This window comes from Capsicum annuum, chromosome 6 (genome assembly GCF_002878395.1).
Source record: "Capsicum annuum cultivar UCD-10X-F1 chromosome 6, UCD10Xv1.1, whole genome shotgun sequence".
NCBI lineage: Eukaryota > Viridiplantae > Streptophyta > Magnoliopsida > Solanales > Solanaceae > Capsicum > Capsicum annuum.
In genome coordinates this window covers 74,528,079-74,551,250 of record NC_061116.1, presented here as the reverse complement: position 1 = coordinate 74,551,250, position 23,172 = coordinate 74,528,079, and positions in this window count along the sequence as shown.

The window sequence follows — 23,172 nt, the reverse complement described above, 5'->3', positions numbered from 1 at the left end:
TTATCCTAAGTATCAATCAGCTGCCAATTGCTATGACTTATGTGATGACCTGTTACCAGACATAAGTAGTCATTTTGAGGAGTTGTCATCACAATAATAAGAATTTTAAATTTTAGCACAGTGATAACAACACCACCATACGACTTGTCACCTATGAAAATGAGTCATGTAGAGGGACTTATTTTTACAATAATGTAGAGCCAAAAACCCAGTGTTAGATTACGACTTTACCTAACCACTCATGATCAGTCATGAAGAACCATTAGAAGGGGAGTTGTAGTCATAAAGTAAAGGACCTAAGACCTCAGGATTTCAAGTTAAGACTTAGATCATAACTCGTGACTAGTCGTGAGATGTGTCTTAACTAGGGTTCTTCAAGGCAACTAGGGTTCTTAAATTTCAAGCTCAATTCCAAGAAATTCTCCAAGCAATATTCCTGCAGGTACGTGGGATTTCATGAATGGGTCCCTTCCACCCTTGAGTCTCTAGAAAACCCCTTTACTCTCAATTAAATACTATTTTCCCTTGTGTTGGGTTCAAGGTCAATTATGAGTCTTATCAACTTTCTGTGTGTTTGTTTTATTTTTGAACAAAGATAATGTGTTTACTCTTTAAAATTATGTCTCCATATATTTTATAGTTTTTAGAGTCCATAACATAAGTAGTTATTGAAATATTTAGTATTATTCATGACTTTCCCTACCATAATAAGTCTTAAATATTATCATGATCTATCGCATTAGTCATAGTGGTGGGTTATGAACACTCGATTCCTAAAAACTCATGCATATATTAACATACATGTTATTGAGTAGTTTATATGGTACATGTATTGTTACTTTTAGAATACCATGACTTGAGTATATCACTTATCAGTTTATGTTTCAATTTATACTTCAGTGTCTTTAGTTTGGGAGTAACACTTAGCACCCAGTTAATGGAAATTTGATGACTCCCACGTTAGTTAGGAATGAAACCATTAGTATAAGTCCCTAAATTCCAAAACTATGGCACCACCATATGGCATAAGGAATCCCCCTTTCAGTAGAGGCATGACACCTTAGTTCTTTGAGATATTAGTTTAATGGATCCACGCCAGCCAGTTTTGGTGCCCTTGGCAATGTACTAGAACCCTTCCAATTGGGTTATAGGTTGGACCCTGGTTTAGCTTAGGATAGGGTATGTCGGTTATATTTTGCTCCCACAGTCTCTAGTATAGTTTTTGTCTATATATCCAGTTTATGTTTTAGTCCAGTTATACATGACCTTGTTTTTAGTTATTCAGTTTAGTCAATATATTCTTATACTTGGTCTTGCATTCTGTTTACATGTTCATGCATTCATGTTCAATTCATATATGTTTATTAGTTTCCCATCTCCTATCTCAGTATATTTAAAGTATTGATCGCATACTCTCTTTACACTATATTGTCTCATAATATAGGTTCAGATGCTAAGTGCCCGAACCGTGTGCAGTTTATTTCAGTATCACTCAGCTATAGTCTTAGTAAGTCCTCATCAGATTAGGACTAGTTATCAGTTATTTATCTTCATTATTAAGTTTAGTGGAGTTAGTTGGGGGTTTGTCCCAACAACTCTTTCTAGTTAGAGGCTTTTAGAAAGTCAGACAAATTTTTAGATTTTTTAGTCTCATTGGATATTTCATGCCATGATAACATTTATTTTATCATTGTCCATTATCTGTTAATTTTAGCTAGCTTCTGCCTATTTTTTGTTTCTTTTCTCTCAGTATTTATAGTTAATGCCAGACCACTGGTTAGCCTGGGGTCAATTATTTCTCTAACCACCATGTTATGACTAGGAGGTAGTCTTGGTTCGTGACAATAGTAAAAAGGTGATAAAAAATATGAATCTCGAAGTAAAATCACCAACCCATAGGATACTTGACATGAATGATTAACAACCCATCCTAGTCTAAAGAATGTTAAGCCATAACCTCCTTACAAATTGTTGAATCTCAAAAAAGAACCCTTCAGTACAGACTTTTTCTCTTTTGTGCAATCTCTAAATGAATAAAATCTATCAAAAATATTATCTATACATCAAAAGAAGTGTAATGATACACATATTAGCTACTTGTGTTTTGGGTTTGAAAATTGATGAGCAAAAAGGGTTTACACAAATTTTAATTAAAGAATCATGTTTTAAATAGTGTAAGTTAAAATATGAAAATCCATTACAAAATAAGTTGATATCAATGAAAAACATTTTTACTTTATTGGGTGAAACCCCAAAAATCCAAGTCTTGAATATGATTTATTGAGATAATCAACGAGTTGGGATAGAAATCAAGTTAAGAAGATCATCCCCTATCCAATTTGATTAAAAAGTCATTTTTTAAATTGTCAAAATTGAGCCCTAAAGCTTTTAAAGAGAAAAAATATATTTTATACTAGTGACATCACCTGGATGGTAAAATTATTACCTAAGTGATGTTGCTTCAGTGGTCAAAGTACCGCTAAAGCGGTAGTCACTTAACACGCTGATAACTCCTTAGGTGGTATTTTAGCTAGTAATATGGCCATACAAAGGCAACACACGCATCCTTAGGTAATGGTGTTGGAAGGTTGGGCTTCTGCTAAGGCATTCGTTAGTTCGCCAAGGCGATATCGGTAAGATGACCAAATGACTGCTAGAGTGGTTTTACCAAGACCATATTTAATTTAAAAATTAAGATAATAAAAATGACTCTGAATGGACCCTAGGGTTCGATAAAGAAAGCATAAAAATAATCTAATAATGATACTGGGCTAATTTCAATGTTATAGATTGATGGAACCATCAGGTTTATCAAAAGATATTGTTATTAGCAAATAAACTACCAAGACCCCTTTTATGCTATTTTAAGTAGTGTAATATTCAAAAAGTAAGGAACTAAATATAAAGGCTCAAAACTCAAACCATCTATAAGACTAACTCAAAATCAATATTATAAATCCAATGGAACTGACAGAAACACCATACAACACTTGAATCATAAAATGTTGATCAAAGTTAAACTAATCTTTTTCAAGGCTACTCAAACTCACTCAAATCACTCTCAAAAGCTTCAGGACTATACCAACCATCCCGACAACTCAAAAATGATATATCACAACTTTAGGGAAGGAAAAAATAGATGAAAAATAAAAAATTTAAAATTCACAACAAGGATTGTTACAAAGGCCCTCTTATGATTCTTAGTGTTTGGCTGAAGACTAGCTTTTATTTGGCCTAAAGTTGGTTTTGGTCCTCACTTGTTGATAACAACCTCCATTGAAAATACTGACTACATTGTTGCATCTAGAATATCAAAGATAGTCTAGTAGCTTAGTTGGATTGTATTCATAGCGTTCCTAAATAACCAGTACCACCACCAGCGCCAGAAAACCCTCCGAATGAACAAGTCTTTAATACCAAATTTAGCAATGACTTCACAGCATTAGCCTAGTCCATTACCTTCTAAAATAACCAGTAGTCTATTGAACTAGCCAACTCAGTAATGAATACGATAACATCAAGAGTCCGAGACTTCACTCGAATGAATACTCTGGTATTCATTTGTTCTAATTTTGAAGAGGATCAATAGGAGTTCTTGGATAGTATTTGTAAAATTAATAATATCATAGGTTTCACTCTAACTAAATTGATAGCTTTGTGGCTCATCTGTTGCAAAAAATGGCGCATACATGGTACAAATAATTAAAAAAAATAGAGGCATAGTAGTAGGATGAGTTTTTGTAGTAATTTTGGACATGTTCTTCCCACTTGAGCTAAGCAAGGCTAAGGTGCCAACATTCATATATCTAAACAAAGTTAACATAAGTGTGAATGATTATTCTCTTAATCTTTCTCATTTGGTAAATCAAATTCAAGCTAAGATTGCTGACTCCAGGGCCCGTATGAACATGTTTTTCTCTGGTGTTTTTAAGGATGTGGGTAAAAGAGAGTAGGATCGCTATGTTGGTTAAGGAGATGGACATCTCCAGTCTTATGGTTCTTGCTCAACATACTGAAGAAGAGAAAATGAAGTAGAAGAAAATAAAGAGTAAAAATGACAAAATAGGTAATTTTAGTTTCTCTCAAAATATGTCAGATAATGGAAATCGTCCTTAATTCTTCTAGAAATCCTCAGTCCCAGCCCTATCTTTTTCTAGTACTTCGGTTTCTAAGTTAAGGAAAGAGTATCGAGATAGGGGAGAAGGCTCTAAATCTCATGGATTGGGCACTAGTTGATATACTAATCCAGTTTGTAAAATCTTCAATTAGTATGATTGCCGGTAGAGGGAATTATTTTGGGTGTCACAAGCCAGGGTATCATTTGAAGTAGTTCCCTGGTGCCATTCAAAAGAGTGGAGATGCTAATCTGCATACTCAGACCAACACTTTAGCAGCTTCGGTAGGTCTCTCCACTTAACTAGGTGTCTCATCTAATGTAAGTGGCTATCAACGTAAGAATATATTTTAATCCCTTCAGACCTAAAAAGATTAGGAAGGTTCTCGTGATATAGTCATTGGTACATTATGGGCAGTATATTTATACCTTATTAGATCCTAGAACCATATTTTCTTTTATAACCCCCTATATAGCAGTACACTTTGGTTTAGTCCCAAAAAATTTGCAATGCATTTATCAGTTCTACTCTAGTTGGTGATTTTCTCATGCTAGACGGGTATACAAAAATTTCCCAGTCATAGTTTTCTATAAAGTCACCTCTATTGAACTTGTGGAGTTAGAAATAATAGATTTCTATGTCATTCTTAGCATAAATTGGCTAAACTATTGCTATGTCTCTAATGATTTTAAAAGAGAGTATTCCAATTTTAGTTTCCAAATAGACCAGTTCTAGAGTGGAAAGGTAGTACTTCAGTACCTATGGGTCATTTCGTCTCTTACCTTAAGGATAGAAATAGATCTCTAAAGGGTGAATCTATCATCTTATTTGGGTTGTGAATTTAAAATTTGAAGCCCAAAGTCTTGAATCAACTACAATGGTAAATAAGTTTCTAAAAGATCTACATGGAGTTTCTCCCGAACAATAAATTAACTTCAAACAAAATCTCCTTTTAGATAGCTAAACTATTTTAATTCAACCCTATAGAATGTGTCATGTATATCTTAAAGAGTTAAAGGAATAGCTGAAAGATCTCCTTGACAAGAGTTTTATCATGTCCAATTTCTCTCCATGAGGTTCTTCAATGGTTTTTGTATGCAAGAAAGATGATTCTCTCAAAATCTACATTGACTATCATTAGTTGAATAAGGCCACATTCAAGAATAACTATCCCATTTCCAGAATTAATGAATTTTTTGAACAACCTTAGGGTGTCAATTATTTCCCAATGATGTACCTCATATAATGATATCATTAACTCAGAGTCAAAGAAGGTGACATTCTAAGGAGATCCTTCAGAACTCGGTATACTAACTTTGTCTTTGTTGTTATGTCTTCTGGACTAAAAAAATGCTATTGCATCTTTTATGGGCTTGATTAACAGGGTGTTGAAGCAATACTTGGACATATTCCTCATTTTCTTCATAAATGACATCTTTGTTTATTCTTGGAATGAGGGTGAACATGAAGTCTATTTGAGGATTGTCTTGCAAGATCTTAAAGATCGACAGTTATTCGCTAAGTTCAACTAGTGTGAATTCTTGTTGAAATGAGTATTATTCCTTAGTTTAATTGTTTTTGGTAAAGGCATTTGTGTTAATCCTCAAAAGACCAAAGAATTAAGCAAATAGCCTAGACCCATCTCTTCATCAAATACCAGAGTTTCTTGGGTTTAACTGGTTACTACAAATGATTTGTCCAAGGATTTTCCTGTATTGCTTCTCTCATGTTAAAACTGACTCTAAAAAAATCTAAATGTAGTGGTTTGATTCATATGAGAAGAGTTTTAGGAAGTGGAAGACTCGACTCAACTTTGCTCAATTTTTGACTCTTCTAAAGGGTTTTGATGGTCTTATAGCTTATTGTGATGCTTCCAAAGCTAGAGTTAGTTGTGCATTAATGTAACAAGAAAAATTTATAGAATATTCCTCTATACAATACAAGCGTCATGAGATAAAATATACAACTCATCATCTTAAGTTTGCAGTAGTTGCTTTGATATCTGTTAAGTCAAAAAGATCAAAATTTTTATCATGGGAGATGGCTAGATTAGTTGAAGGATTATGATATGAGTATGTTGTACCATTCGAGAAAATTCAATATCATGGCTAGCACATTTATTAGGTTATCTATAGGAAGTGTTGCACATATAAATGATGAGAAGCAAGAGTTAGTTCAAGGTTCACCAGTTTGCCAGACTAGGAGCTCGACTACTTTATTCGGCCAAAGGTAGTATTTTTGTTCAAAATATTTCTAAATCCTACTTAGTATTTGAGGTAAGAAAATTAAGATAGTGATCCTATTTTTCATAGGTTAAAAGAAGCAGTCCAAAGTAAGAAGATTGAGGTTTCTCTCAAGAAGGAGATGGTGTTCTTTTTGTCAGGGTAGACTATATGTTCTGGATGTAGATAACTTGAAAAAATGGATGCTAGCATAAGATGTATGTTATTTACAAGAAGTCTATTAATGAAATAACATAAACAAAGATATCGTGGAATTTGTGGACAAATGTTTAAATTGCCAACAAGTTAATGTTAACCATCAAAGACCTAGTGGTATGCTTTGGGACATCAGTATTCCTACTTAGTGGAAATTGTTTAATATGGACTTCATTATAGGGTTTCCTTGTACTCGTTGATAGTATGATTCTATTTGGATTATTATGGACCGAAGACTAAGTCAACCTATTTTTCGCCAGTTAACACTTTAGATTAAATTGATGACTATGCTAGACTCTACCTTATAGAGTTGGTTAAATTGCATAGACTCTCTTTGACTATTATTTCAATAGAGGTATTTAATTGTATTTAATTTGCCTCTCAGTTTCAGAAAATATTTTAGAATGGTCTTGTTACCTAAGTTTATATTAATACTATATTTCACATATAGATAGATGGTCAGGAAGAGAGGACAAATCTGACCTTAGAGAAAATGTTGAAAACATGAGTGATCAATTTTAAAGGTATTTGGGATAATTGTTTGACTTTGATTGAGTTATCATATATTAATTGCTATCACTCTGGTATTCAAATGGCCCTATTTGAAGAACTTTATGGTAAAAAATGTAGATCTCCTAAATTATTGATAGGGCCAAAGTTAGTTCATAAGGCTATGGAGAAAGTTCAGCTGATTAGAGAAAGGTTAAAAAATATCTTAGTGTCATCAAAAGTCCTATGCAGATTTGAGAAGAAAGGAACTTAAGTTTTCTAGTTGTGACTTTGTCTACTTGTAAATTTTACCATGAAAAGGGTGAAGAGATTTGGTAAGAAGGGAAAGTTCAGTACCTATTATGCTAGTTCTTATAAGATTATGGGTTATTTTATCAATGTACTCTATGAGTTAGACTTGCCTATAAACTTAGCATTAGTGCATCTAGCCTTCTATTTAGAGATATGCATTAGTGTGATCCTTTATTAGTTGTGCCCTTAGAGATCATGGGTATAAAAGTTATCTTCTCTTACGAAAATGTCCCTATTTGAAATTTTTGATCGTCAGGTTTGTAAGTTGACAAATAAGAAGGTCGCTTTCGTAAAGGTTCTTTACAAAAATCAGTTAGTTGAGGAAGCTACTTAGGATGCAGAGGAAGATACGATGACCAAGTATGCCCATATATTCTCTTTAAACTCAAGTCCAACTTAAGGTAATAATTTCCCCTTAATTAATAAATTCTTTTTATTTTATGTAACCCAATTATTCTTATGTCAGATCATGCCTTCATGAGATCGGTTCAGTCCATGTTTCAGGCATAGACTCTGTAATCATGTTAGTATTTATCTCTTAGAAAGTTAATATTTGCATAGCAACTCTTTCCTTAACATATTAGCTTAGTTAGTTTTCTTTCAGGGTGAATGACCCGAAAGGGGAGATATTGTAACTATAAGACCCCTTAAAATTTCTATCATTTTATTTTTGACCCTCCCATATGCGTATTGTAAATTTTTTACTTGAATTATGTTTAAGGATGTTAAAAGGGTATAATGGGAGAGTTTTAAATTTTTTGGAAGGGGTTTGGGGTGATTTTGGTACATCAAGGAAGTAAGCCTCCATGACAAGATCGTGTCATGGAGGTTAACCTCTGAGATATTAGCATGCCATGGAGGCCAACCTCTGTAAAATTGGCGTGCCATACTGTTGTATAATATTCATCTAATTTTTATTTTTTTCACTTGGATGAGGGGCTATTGGTCTTTTTATCCCTTATACAACCTTTAAACATAAAATAAACCACTTCCTTTTATTTTTAAAAGATCAAATCATCCTCTTTCTCTTTGAAAGTTAAAACCGAAGAACATTTAAGTGTTTTGCACAGAATTCATCATCTGGACTCCAAATTTTGAATTAACTTCAATTTCTTGGGTATTTCAAGCATGTTTCTCTTTCCCCTAGCTTTAATTTTACATTTTGTATTAATTGAATGGATTATCATGCAATTTAATTTTGGATATTGTAATTGCGTTGAGGGATTTTTTTGTTACTGATTGAATTACTTGCCCTACGTTCGAAATTAATTATTCATGCTTTAAGTTATTATTTTTTGGATTGAATTGGTGCATGTTATAAATGGATGGAATAGGGGATATGGGTTTCCCTAAATTGATAGAACTTTTTCTTGATAATTGTATTAAATTCAACCCACCTCGTGAACTTAACTTTGAACCTAATGCATTGCATTAAAAAATAAATGAATGAAAATAATTTTGGATTGCCTTGGTTTTTGGTTTTAGATGGAACTTGAGAGTTCAATTTGGTTTTGTCGATTGGTTTAACATGAATATATTGGCTTGAAAACATATTGGTATGATGATACCAAGTGGTAAATGCCTTAATGGATAAATCCTGAGTTAATGGACTGGTTTATTTGCAAACTATTTAAATTAGGGCTTAGAGGGTATTATGTTGCTCAGCGTAAAGGTGTAAGTCCAAGCGGGATAAATAATGGAAACCACATTTTTCGGTTTGGGTGTCTATATGACCGTGTGCTTTATGAACACTTGATATATATATATTTGGATGGTTATTCCCTTTGTAGATTTAGTTTTTGCTCAATTTTTCCTCAGTTCATGTGGCCATTACACACTAAGGCCCTTTCAGTAGGGGAGCTAAACCCATATAGCCTATGGGTTCCTTTAAGATAGATTGAGCTACGCAGATTAGGTTAAATCTTTAAACTCTCATATTCATTACCCTTGTCCCTATCTTGACATCCTATAAATATGTATATGAATATGGTGCAAATGGTTTATTATTAGATTTTGGTAATTACATTATTTTATCCTTATTACTGAGTTATATGCTAGCTTTTATCCCACTGGCCATCTTTGGAAGCTACATCATTTCATGATGTAGGGTTCAAAGGGTTTTCGTTACTTTTGGCCAACATTAGGTGGTTGAGCACGTCCATTAAGTTGTTGTGAAGTGGGTAGACTTCATCCTTTAGAAGGCCTCATCATTTCACTATTCTTTATTTATTATCATAGTACTTTTGGATTCTTTTTGGTCATCAATGTGGCATGTCCCAAATTCGATGTTATTCTAGTTTTAGAGGCTTTCGTGGACATGTATAGGTTGGATTATTGGTTTTGGACTCTTAGAACTTTCACTTGGCTTGTTTATTTTTTACTACTATCTTAATTAGCTTATGATTTTTTTATGATCACGGTCCTCTTTAGGTTATGGTAAAGGGGTGGAGTTGGGTCCATGGTGGACCTTAGATACCCCTCGTGATGAGGACTTGGTTCGGATCATGAAATAATTTGCATCAGAGCATGGCTTAGGGTCATCGGGTGTCAACAAAGACCTATCAAGTAGATACTTTTTATGGGTATGTAGTATGACAAACTTATAAGGGGGAGACAACAAGGCATTTAGGAATGTTTTTATTTCTTGTATTCTATTTTGGGATATTGGGTCTAGTATTATAAAACTTCTCTAACTCTTGGCTATCTCGCATTTAAGATCATGTCTCCTTGAAGATCTGACATTTGTAGAAAATCTGCAAGACCTTCTTTCCTACTTGAGGAGAATATGGATAGGACTCACGACTTAGGTAGAACAAACCCAATCTAGGATCCTTCCTCGTAATTGAGCCACCCCACATAGTCCCTAGTAGTTCTCCTCGAGCTTGCCAGGCTAGTGATAGTTATGCTCAGTCACGACAATGAGACATCTGTAATGTGGAGTTCTGTTAGTCTATTTAGGTACTTTTTTTGATCACTTCTATCCTTAAAAGTTGAGAAAAGCTTAAGGTTGAAGAGTTTATAAACATAAAGCAGGGGAAAATCATTTTCAAGGAGTATGCCCTGAAGTTTCTGTAGTTGGCTTATTTTTCTCTAGACATGGTGTGTAATATGAGGTCATGAATAAGAAAGTTCAGTTCTAGTTTGTCCCATGATTTATTGCTGGAATGTAATGGTGCTATGTTGAATAATGATAACGATATCTCTAGGCTAGTGGTTATATGCATTAGGTGGAGGATAAGAAAAAGAAGCAACCAAAGATGGAAGAGTGATAGCATAAGAAGTTTAGGTATTCAGAAAAGGGTATAGGTTAGCAGAATAGCAGGAGAGATAGTAAAGAGAGGACTAAGAAAAAGAATTAGAGAATTTTTTCTTTGACTGGTGGTGCTCCTTAACTTAAGCCTTCAAGTGATCGTGGTTTTTAGGACAGTATGGTCCTAAGGAACAGGGTGCCCAGTCTCAGGATAGTGGAGATCAATCATCCCCACATATCCTCATTGTTATTTTTATAGGCCGCTTCAAAATGGATATTGGGAGAAAGGGAGAAATTAGTGATATAATTATGGTCATCTTAGTCATATACAATGAGATTTTCCTTCAGCTGGGGTTGCCATTTGGGATAATAAGGTTTTGATTTCTACATCTTTAGGTTTTGCCCCTAAGGGCTCTATTTCTAGTACATACGCTAGCTGAAATCATCTCTTTGTACTTACTACTCATTAGGAATCTAAGGCATCCCAAGATATTTTTAACTGGTATGTTACAACTCTTTTCCTATGTGTTATGTTTGCTTGATCTGAGTTCTACCCTTTCTTATGTGACTCCTTATGTGGTTGTACATATTCATTTTGGTCCTAAAAATATTTCTAACCCCTTTTCTCATTCGACACTAGTGGGTGATTTTATTATTGCTACAAATATCTATAAGGGTTATGTAGTGTCCATCTATCTAGGGTGACGCTGGTTGAGCTTGATATGGTGGATTTTGATGTTATCTTGGGGATTGATTGGCTTCATTCATGCTATACTTCTATGGATTCATGTTATACTTCTATGGATTGTAGAACCCAAAAAGTCACTTTTCACTTCCATATAAATTGGTATTAGAATAGGAGGGGAGTTCTTTAGTTCCCAAAAGGGCATTTATTTCCTATCTTAGTGCTCAAAAATTAATTTCAAAAGGGTGTCTATATCATTTAGTTCGAGCTAAGGATTCTGACTCTAAATGTCATTCTATAAAATTTGTCCTTGTGGTGAATGAATTTCTTAAAGTGTTTCCCAATGATCTTCCAAGAATTTCTCGTGATAGGGAAATAGATTTTGGGATTGATCTCCTACCAGATAGTAGTCCTATTTCTATTCCTCCTTATAGAATGACTTCTACATAATTAAAGGAGCTAAAGGAACAATTGAAAGAGCTTTTTGAAAAGGGTTTTATTCATCCAAGTGTTTCTCCGTAGTATCCTCTTATACTTTTTATATGTAAGAAAGATGGGTCTCTTTTGATGTATATAGACTATCATTAGTTGAATAAGGTTATAGTAAAGAATAAGTACCCTCTTCCAAAGGTTGATGATCTTTTCAATCTGCTTTAGGGTGCTAGATATTTCTGTATGATTGATCTGCATTCGGTCTATCATCTGTTTAAAATAAGGGAGGTTGATATTCCTAAGACTATTTTCCGAACTTGTTATGGCCATATGAGTTTCTGGTTTTGTCATTTGGGTTGACTAATGCTTCGATTGGGTTCATGGATCTCATGAATTAAGTATTCAGGTAGTTTTGGATTTGTTTGATATAGTTTGCATGGATGAATCTTGGTGTACTCTAAGAGTGAGGAGGATCATGTCAATCACCTCCAAATTATGTTGCAGACACTTAAGAACCAGAAACTATATGAGAAATTTTCTAAGTGTGATTTTTGGATGAATATTGCGAAATATGTTTGGCATGTTATTTCTAGTGAGGGATCAAGGTTGATACACAAAAAGTTGAGGCAGGTATAAAATGTCCTGGACCCATAACTCAAACTAGTATTAGGAGCTTCTTAGGTTTGGCTGGGTATTATTAGACGTTTATGGAGAGCTTCTCTTTATTTTTGCTTCGTAGACAAGGTTGAATTAAAAGAAAGTTAAGTTCTTATGGTTCGATGCTTGTGATGGTAGTTTTGAAATATTGAAGGATAAGTTGAATTCTGCGCCAGTTTTGACCCAACTCTTGAGTACAAATGGTTTTGTTCTATTTTGTGATGCGTCTAGTGTGGGACTGGGTTGTGTTTGATGCACTATGGTAAGTTTGTAGCATATGCTTCCAGGAAGCTTAAGGTTCATGAGAGGAATTACCTAACTCAGGACTTAGAGTTGGTAGTGGTGGTTTATTCTTTGAAGATTTGGCGCTATTATTTGAATAGGGTGCATATGGATATTTATTCTATCCATAAGATCTTACAGTATGTGCTTATATAGAAGGAATTAAATCTTTTGTAGAGGTTCTAGGTCGAATTACTTAAGGATTTTGACATAAACCTTCACTACCATCCAGGTAAAGCTAATATTGTTGTTGATTCTCTTTGCAAGTTGTCTATGGGAATATTATCCTATGTTGATGAAGAGAAAATAGGATTGTTGAAGGACATCCAGAGGTTGTCTAAGTTTAGAGTTTGCCTTTTGGGCTCTGAGGATGGGGGAGTGAATGTTTAAGAAGTAAATAAATCATCTCTTGGTGCTAAGGTGGAGGACAAACGAGCTTTAGATCCTATACTTATGAAGATAAAGGATGATGTAGGTCACTAAAAGTTTAGGGCATTGATATTAGAGGAGATGCTATCTTGAAGTATCAAAGTAGGTTATGTGTTCCTGATGTTGATGGGCTATAGGAACGGATTTTGTCTGAGGCTCAATAGTCTAGATATACAGTTCATCTGGGTTCAACGAATATGTATCATGACTTGAAAGAAATCTACTGGTGGAACAACATTAAGAAGGATGGGGCAAATTTTGTTGCAAAATGTATGGTTTATCAATAGGTTAAGGTTGAGCATTTGAGTCCTGGCGGCAAGTCTCATGAGATAGAGTTTTCTATGTGGAAATAGAAGATGATTAATATGAATTTTGTATGGGTTTTCTGTGGTCTCACAATCAGTATGATTTTGTGTGGGTCAGTGTGGATAGAATGACTAAGTCTGCTCACTTCTTGCCTTTGAGGACTAACAACTCAGGAGAGTATTATGCAAAGTTGTTCAATCAGGAGATTGTGAAGTTACATGGTGGGCCAGTTTCTATTATTTTAGACTGAGGTACGTAATTTTCTTCTCACTTCCAGCATTCATGTTAGATAAGTTTGGGTACATAGGTTAACCTAAACTCCGTTTTCTTCCCTCAAATAGATAGGAAAGCAGGGTTAACTATTTAGACTTTGGAGCATATTCTAAGGGACTATGTGACTAATTTTAAAGGGAGTTGGGTTGAAAATTTGCTTGTCATTGTGTTTGTGTACAGTAATAGTTATCATTCTAGCATTCAGATATTTCTATTTGAGGCTTTTTATGGTAGTAGGTGCAGGTCTCCTATTGGGTGGTTTGAGGTTGACAAAACTATGTTGTTTAGTCCTGACTTGGTTCTCCAATCTATGGATAAGGTGAAAGTAATTAGAAAAAGACTTAAGACTGCTCAGAGTCGCCAAAAGTATTAAGTAGACACCAGGCAGAGAGATTTAGAGTTTGAAGTAAATGATTGGGTATTCTTGAAAGTATTTCCTATGAAAGGAGTCATTAGGTTTGGAAAGAAGGGGAAGCTCAGTCCCTGTTAAATTTGTCCATATTATATTTTGAGGAGAATAGGAAATGTCATGTATGAGTTTGATTTGCCTGCAATTTTAGCTTTGATTCATCATTTTATCCATTTGTCCATACTGAAAAAATTTGTGGGTTTATCCTTCCTTGATAGTTCCTATTGAGGATGTTGGTATAATGATTTCCTTGTCTTATAAAGAAGTCCTAATTAAAATATTGGATAGGCAAATTCATAGGTTGAGGACCAAGGATGTATCCTCAGTGAAGGTTCTTTGGAGAAATCAAAGGGTAGAAAAGGCTACATGGGAATCAGAGGATGATATGAAGGTCAAGTATAGGTTCTTGTTCCCCGTGTTAGATGTGAGTGTGTATGGTATGAGTCTCTTTCCCTCTTGTCACAATTTGAAATTGTCATTTGATTCTGATTTATTCTCGTTGTTCTTATGCTAAAAGTCCCTAACTCAATATTCGGGGACGAATGTTCCTAAAGGGGGATAATGCAAGACACATTAAAATTTTGATCATTTTATTTTTTATGCTCCAGCGTACGTAATGTCAATTTTTTTCTCGAATTATGTTTAAGGATGTTAAAAATGGTATTTTGGAAAAGTGTTGGATTTTTTGGAAAGGGTTCAGGATTATTTTAGGACCCCGAGGCAGTAAGCCTCTGCAATAAGGTCGTGTCACGAGCTTTAATCTCTGCGACATTGGTGTGGCTCAGGGCTAATATCCATGATATTGGCATGACATGCCACTGTTTAAAATAAGCCTAATTTTTTAACTTACGGTGATGGGTTTTGGTCTTTTTACCCCTTGTAAAACCTTTAAAAATAAAATAAACCCATTCCCTTTATTTTTCAAAGATCAAATCATCCTCTTTCTCTCTTAAACTCAAAACCCAAGAACATCCAAGGGTTTTACAGAGAATGCATCATTCGGGCTCAAAACTTTGAATTTAATTCAATTTCTTGTGTATTTCAAGCATGTTTGTCTTTTGCCTAACTTTAATTTCACATTGTGGCATTAATTGTATGGATTTTCATGTGATTTAATTGTGGCTTTTGTAATAGGGTTGAGTGATTTTGGTTTTTATTGGTTGAATTACTTGTCCAATGTTCTAAATTAATTATTCATGCTTCAAATTAATGTTTTTGGGATTGAATTGGTACAGGGTATAAATAATTAGAATGAGGGACATAGGTTTCCCCAAATTGAGGGATTTTTTGCTTAATAATTGCATCAACCTTAACCCACTTTGTGAACTTGATTTTAAATATGGAAAATTGCATCGTTTAACTTAATTTTGAACCCATGCATTGCATTAAAAGATAAATAATAAGAATGGCATTGGATGGCATTGTAGCCTTGGTTTTTTATTTTAAATGAAACTTGGGAGTCCAATTTGGTTATGTGGCTTGGTTTTACATGAATATATTAGCATGGAAGCATATTAGAAACCATGGTTTCCAGCGTTGGGGGTCTATATGGCCGTGTTCTTAATGCACACTTTGTATATATATATATACATATGTTGTGACGACTATTGCTTTGGTAGCTTTATTTTTCCCTTTATTTTTTCTCGGTTCATGCGGCTAACAGGCACTAGGTCCCTTTCAGCAAGGAGAGTTGAACCCATATATCCCATATGTGCCTTTAGGATGGATCGAGCTACACAATTCAGGTTAAATCTTAAAACTCTCATGTTCATGACCCTTGACCCTATCCTGGCATCCTATATATATGTATATGAATGTGGTGCATATGGCTTACGACTATATTTTGGTAATTGCACTATTTTATCCTAATTCTCTGCATTATATGTCAGTGCTTATTCCACTGACCGTCTCTAGATACTATATGATTTCATGATGTAGGGTTCAAAGGTTTTCTATTGCTCCTATCCAGCGTGACATGGTTAAGCACATATGTTTAGTTGTTGCGAAATGGTAGGCCTCCATCCTTTGGAAGAACTTGTCATTTCATTATTCATTCTTTATTATCATAGTACTTTTGGATTCTTTTTGTTCATCTTCGCGGGCATATCCTGACTTAGATGTTATTCTTATTTTAGAGTCTTTCGTGGACAAGTGTGGATGGGATTGTTGGTTTTGGACTCTTAGAGCTTTCACTTGGCTTATTTATCTTTTATTACTATCTTAATTGGCTTTCACTTTATTTTTACGATTATTGTTCTTTTGAAGTTAGGCGAAAGGGGTGGTCTCTAGTCCATGTTGGGCTTGATATATAATCACCACTAGGCCTTGGTTCGAGCCATGATAGCAACACCCCAAAAATTCAAGTAAAGATTAGAACCATGATTCAAATACATGTAAAATCAAACACAAAATTTTGGTGGTATGATTTCACAACCCGACGTCCCCAATCATTATGGAACCTACTTTACCCCGCTTTTAGGGATGCCAAACTGTAGCCATAACTACAAGTAATGAGCTAATTAGTGGAAAATGGCATAAATTATTGAATTATGCAAGTAAATGATTTACAAGAAACAAATCATAGAAATATTAACATAATGAAAGAGAAATAAAAGAGGAGTAATATCATCCCACAACCTATTAAGGTCGGTATAAGAGCACTTAATCAAAACAATATGAGTACTATCAAGTCAAAGATACAACAGCCTCAAAAATAGAAAGACTGTCAAAAAATAGAAAATGGAGAAAAGTATAATTTTGATTTTGAGATCTCAACCTGTCTCCTAACCCTAACTAGCACAATCACATCATCAACCATGATATGATAAAATAAATTCATATTAGTTACTTTATAGTAGAATTATTCAAAGAATAATATGTTAAGAAGTTTATTAGCAAAGTGGAAATGGACAAAAATCCCTAAGAACTATGCCATCCTAAAGGTGAAACCAATGAGGCAAGAAGCCGTGGCAGGGAGTAACCAGAGTAGAGGCGCTGTTTAAGGGAAAAAGTATCCAAATTACCATGCTAATAGTGACCGAAGAACATATTATTTAAGAATAATCTGGTATATAGTAATCTAAGATGACCATATTTTGTTATGTACATGGTTGAAGGGAATATTTTGAAAAAAGCAATTTTATGAAAATGAATAATTATTTATCTGATGTGATGGTAGATAAATTTAAAATACTTATTCTGTATGCACTTAAAGATATAAAAGTAGTAGATATAAGAAAAATCATATTAGAAAAAGCATTTGGTAAATATTACATGACTAGAGTAAATTATATACCATACCTGCCTAACTACTCTTACAAATACTTACCATGATAAATTACATAAAATTTTTAGAAAAAGATATGAGAAACATACAGCTACTAGAAATATAGATGAAAATAAATATAGACAAATACATGGAAAATAAAGATATAAAATATATAGAATTTCTTAATAAAAATATGCAAGAACTACTAAGACTAAAACAAACAACTACAAAATATTATAATAAAATCAATTTTAAAAGATAGATCATCTAGATTATCTTAAAGTTTTAATCTTATATATACTTAAAGATATAGAAATTATAGACATTAAGAAAATAATATTAGAAAAAGTAATAGACTATGAAATTGAAACCATAGATTGGATAGAACAGTTATACCAAGAAATTTACCCAGAAGGATATTATTCAGATTAAGAGATATTAGAATATATTAGAAAAACTAGGGAAAATCAAGATAATCTAAATAAAGAAATTAATTATAGAAACAGAACTAGAAAAATAATGGAGAATCTAAAAAAAAAATTAATATGGATAGAAACAACCTTAGAAAATTTAGAAAAAAGTACATGTGACAGTTTATATAATTTAAAAAACTCACTACGAGAATAACAACACAAGATAATAAATAACATTGAAAATGTAGAATTAGATATACATTACAGTACAGTTAGGATAAATTATTATACAAAAATTTGTAACTCTGCAATTACTACAGGTTAAAATAATAAACCAAACAAATTAATGAATACATCTTACGAAAAGAATAAACCATTAAAAAATATTGAAAAAAAATTTAAGAAATATCCACGCACAAAGAAAAATAGATTCATTATATATATACTAAATCTATTACTTTTTTGTATATATTGTTTTTCTAATAATTCATCTATATGCATTTTAAATTCTTTTAAATCGTCAAAATTATATGTTAATGGTTTCTGGGTTATTATGCTATTTTTATCTATTAATTCAATTTTTATAGTAGTTTTATCTTTTTTCCATCCTTTTAATGGATCTTCACTATATAATTGTTCTAATTTTTTCTTAATTATTTCTATCTTATTTATTGAAAATATAGTTATTTCTGTTTTATTTATCGAAAATACTACTAGTTCTATTGTATCTTCAGTATTTTTTATATTTTCTAAATTTTGTGTAATTTTTTCACTTCCTTTTATCCAATCAGTTTTCTTTCTTATTTTATTATTAACTCTTTTTGCTCTCACTTTCTATTTGCATGGTGTTGTAAACCACCAGTCTGTTCTAGTTATTATATATGGGTATAATTTATCTAAGAACGGCATTCCTAAAATTATATCTTTTGATGTTAGTTCATAATTATAAATTTCTTCTATTGTTAATATCTTATCTCATACTTGTATTTTTACATTCCTAGTTTTATAAGTAATTAAGCTTCCTTCATTATTAAATCCTTTAACTATTATTGGTGTTTTTAATTTATCTCATTTACTTTCTGGTAAGCAATTATATCTACATAAATTAGCTTCTGCTCCTGTATCTATCATAGGTGTATAATATCTACTGTAATATCCTTCTACTATTATCTTCATTAATACATATATTTTCATTTTATGTGAAGGCTCTTCTTAAGAATAACTTCTCTTTGTTATATGTTAAGGTTAATTGTGTATGTTCTATATTATATGGTTTTACTTGTTCTAGCCATTTTATTCCTAATATTATATCTGTTTTTTGCATTTCTTCCTTTACTTCGAATTCTATTTTTATTTTTCTAACTCCTATTATTATTTCTTTTTCTGCTATATTTTTACAATTTATTAAACTTCTTGGTAGATCTGGGCACATATCATTATCAGTTTTTATTTCTTCATTTTTTACAAGATATTTTGCTATATAATTTTCTTCTTGTCCTGTATTCAAAAGTATTAGATATTCTTTTTCATTTATTTTTCTTGTTATGTAATATTGGTTTAAATTACTTGTTGAATTTATTTCATAACTTGTTCTTTTTTATGAGCTTGATGATTCTGGTTTTTAATCAGCTATTTTTTTCGTTGTACTTATTCTATCATTTACTATTTCTAAATTTTCTTCTATATCTATGTCTCTATAGCTATAATCATTATAATCTATTGGTTTTACAATTTGTTCGAATGGGCTTTCTATTCGTATCTTGTTAATCTTATTTTTTCCTGTTATTTTATGTTTTGTTGTTAATACATATAAATTTTTGCATCTTGCTGTAAATATTTTACTTCCTGGGGTTAATTCTATTCCAGATATTTTCCAATATAATACGAGTGATTTATCTATATTTTTATCTGTTACCGCTACTGAATAATTTGCACTTATTATAAATTTAAATTTTTGGTATATTAGATTTCCTTTTACGGCAGTTATTATGCTTTTTTCTATAGGTTTTATAATTCTATCATCTACTAAATATAATTCTATTGGTGTATCTATTCCTTCTCTAAAACATGCTTTTATTAATATCTCTGTACCTCCAAGGTGTACATATTTTATTGGATCTCCTTTACTTTTTATATCATTTATCTCTTTATTAATTATTCTTTTTGTTACTAGTGGTATACTAGCTTTGCCTTTTGCATATCTACAGTCTATTACATGTTCTTTTTGGCATACTACATAATATTCGTCATTTTTCCTAGTAAACATATTTTTTATTGTTGGTATTTTAAATATTTTTTCTACACTTAAATCTAATTCTTTTCCTTTTATTTCATCAAATATGTTACTGTCAAATATTATTTTTTGTTCCATTCCTTTATCATTTAAATATTCTTCCTTTGTTATTATTTTTATATCTTCTTCAGTCATTTGATTCATCTATTTCACTATCTATTTCATTATCTGTTTCGTTTTCTGAAATTTCATATATACTATCCTCACTTTCTAATTCATAATCTATATAATCTATCTGCATATATTCTGTATTATTTATTTTTATTTCTAATATTTGTTTATTTTTTAGATTTTTATGTAATTTACAATCTCTAGCTAAATGTCCTAACTTTCCACAATTATAACAAGTACATTCTTTTATAGATTTCTTCTTTCTATATTGTCTTTTATATTTATAATTTTTTACATAATATCTTTTTCTTGGTTTCTTGTATTTATATTTTGATTTTTTATATTTCTTATATTTCTTATGTCTTTTTCTTTTCTTATAATATCTTTCTTCACATCCAAATTGGGGTGCTATTTTATTTTTGCAACATGCTAAATTTCTTATTAATGTTTTTTCCATTTTTAATTCTTCTCTATATTTTTTACATAAGTTTCTATACCATTGTTGTAAAAATTTTATTCTTGCTCCTAAAGTATCTACTATTTTTGCTTCTTCCCAACTTTTTATTATCTTTGAACTAAATGGCTCGGGTAATTTATTAAAATATAATTTTCTTATTTCTTTACTTTCTTCTATATTATATTCTCCTTTATAATAATATTATTTAAATGCACAAGCATATTCATCTATATAACACATATTGCATATTGCTAAATTTAACATTGAATTTTATTTGTATCTTTTTCTTTATCTTGTTCTTCTTCTATTGTTGTCATACTACCAAATTCATCTTTTATAGCTGTTTCATATTTTTTTAATAATTCTATAGGTGTTAGTTTAGTTGTTGTTGATGATGTTCCTTCTATAGGTTTATTAGTTCTTAATACTTTCTTGCTATTTTCAGTTAAATTTGAAAACCATAGTTTTACTGATCCTATTAGTGTTCTTTCTATATATTCTGGTGCATCTGTTATGTTTATATTATTATCTAATAATTGTTTTGTCATATGTCCTATCCATAATTGTATTGTTTTTTCTGTATTTATTACACAGTCTAGGTCTAAAAAGTTATAATTTTTATTCACTATTTGTTTTGGTGTCCATTTGTCATATTCATTATACTTTTTAAACTTATTCTTATAATATGCAGGTTTTCTTATTTCTGCTGTTTTAGGTATTATATTTTCATCTTCTTTTTTATCAAGAGTATTTATTTCTGTGTTGGTACTTTCTAAGTTTTCCTCGTTAATTACTTCTTGTTTTTCATTGATTTTTAAATTTTTTGTGTTTGTTAATATTTCTGTATATGTTTCACTATCTTCTGAATCATAATTATCTGTCTCTTCAACGTCTGTATTATTTATTTCTAATTCTTTATTTTTTATTTCCAATTTTTTCTTATATTGATTTATCTCGTTCAGTAATTTTTGTTCTCTATCTTTTTCTTCTTTTTCCTTTTGTCTTTGTTCATACAGATCTTTTAACATTTGTAGTTCTTTTTCTAATTCAGCAATCCTACTATTTTTATTTTCTTCTATTTTTCGTATTTCTTCTGTAGTTTGTTGTTTTATTTTTTCTATTTTCTTTTTCCTATCTATTTCTTCATTTTCTCTTTCTATTCTTACCATTGCTGTCAATTTATCTTCTAATTTTAATTCTTCTTTTTCTAACATTAGATATAAATGTTCACCTATTTTTTTATATCTTCTTCCTAGATTAGAAAATACTATCTTTATTTTTAATCCTTCATGATTTTCATATATTTTTTCATCTATTATAAATTCTTCTTTGTTCATTTTATTGTGAATAGTTCATGTTGATATATATATTCTAAACTGTCTATTTGTGATTCTAATTTTGATATTTCATCTTTTTGTGTATTTATTGAATTTTCACTAACTCTGGCAAATATATTATAATGTAGTCTTTCTATTCTTATTTTTAATTCTTTGCGTTTTTCAGAAATAATTTGTTTTAATTCTTTGTATTTCTGCACTTTATTCATTTAAACCCTATTTATAATATCTTGGTGGATATCTAAATCTAATTTTATCATAATTAGGTGGTATGTGTCTCATTCTTCTAGATTTTAAATGGATTATTAATTTTGCTTCAATACTAGATATTAAGGTAAGGTAGGCTAATCTTTGTGGGTTTTCTTTTGTTTTATTTAGACTTATATATTCTGGATAATTACTAATTAAAGATTCTTTAATTTTTCTAAAAGCTTCTCTATTTTTAAATGGTCTTCTCATAATTAATTCAATAAACATAGATAAATTCTAACATATCTAACATATATCTTACTGATGTACTTTTTAAATAACTGGGCTCTGATACCATTTGTAAGGGGTGCGGATGTAGGCGGATAACTAACTTATGAAATAGATTTAGTATATATATAATGAAGGGTGTTGAGTATTTTTTCTAGAGTATCTTCTTCTATTATTTCAATCTGTGTAGCTTTGTCTTGATATGTAATCTGCAATAACATTTTTGTTAGTACTGATTACTTCAATTATAAATGTGAAATTCAATATATTCAAGACTAGTCTCCGAATCTCTTTTGTTGTAACTGAATTTTGTATTTTCTTTGTTAACCACCAGTGTACCTGTGTATTATCTGTTCGTACAATAAATTTGTTATATACAATATATGGCTCAAATGCTAACAAACATTTATATAATGAACATAATTCTTTCCTATTTATTTCCTATTTTATTTCTGTCTCATTGAACGTACCTGAGTAGTATCTACAATGGTGTTCTATTTTTTCTGCTTCATATCGATATTTAAGTACTCCTCCATAACTATATTCACTAGCATCTGCTTCTACTATATATATAAATTTTCTATTTTCATCCAGAAATTGTAATTTTGGTAATTCTTTACAAAGTAATTTTATTTTTTGAACTTGTTTTTTATCTTCTTCATTATAGTTATATTTTACATCCTTTTTTAATTTTTTCTGTAGTGGTTTTAAAGTTTCTGCTAATTTTGGAATATATTCT